Below are 285 nucleotides of genomic sequence, written 5' to 3' on the forward strand. Positions count from 1 at the left end.
GTCCTATGTGGCTCCTCATCAGCGGTCTGGACAAGAATTTACGGACGTGAATCATGATACTGGAGAAACGATAAACGCCACTGAATTCAAAACACGCTTCTAAAAGTTAAAAAAGGAAAAAAGATTATTTCGACCCATAGCAACTGACCAATTTGAGACAACGTCCGGGCCACCAAGTCTTGCCCTTTTTGTGAACACGTTTAATGGGCCGATTGCCATTCTACTCGCTTATTCTAAAGCCCGCCCATTTATTTTATAACTCCACCCCTTACAGTTAGACGGGGC

This window comes from Xyrauchen texanus, chromosome 31 (assembly GCF_025860055.1).
Source record: "Xyrauchen texanus isolate HMW12.3.18 chromosome 31, RBS_HiC_50CHRs, whole genome shotgun sequence".
Lineage (NCBI taxonomy): Eukaryota > Metazoa > Chordata > Actinopteri > Cypriniformes > Catostomidae > Xyrauchen > Xyrauchen texanus.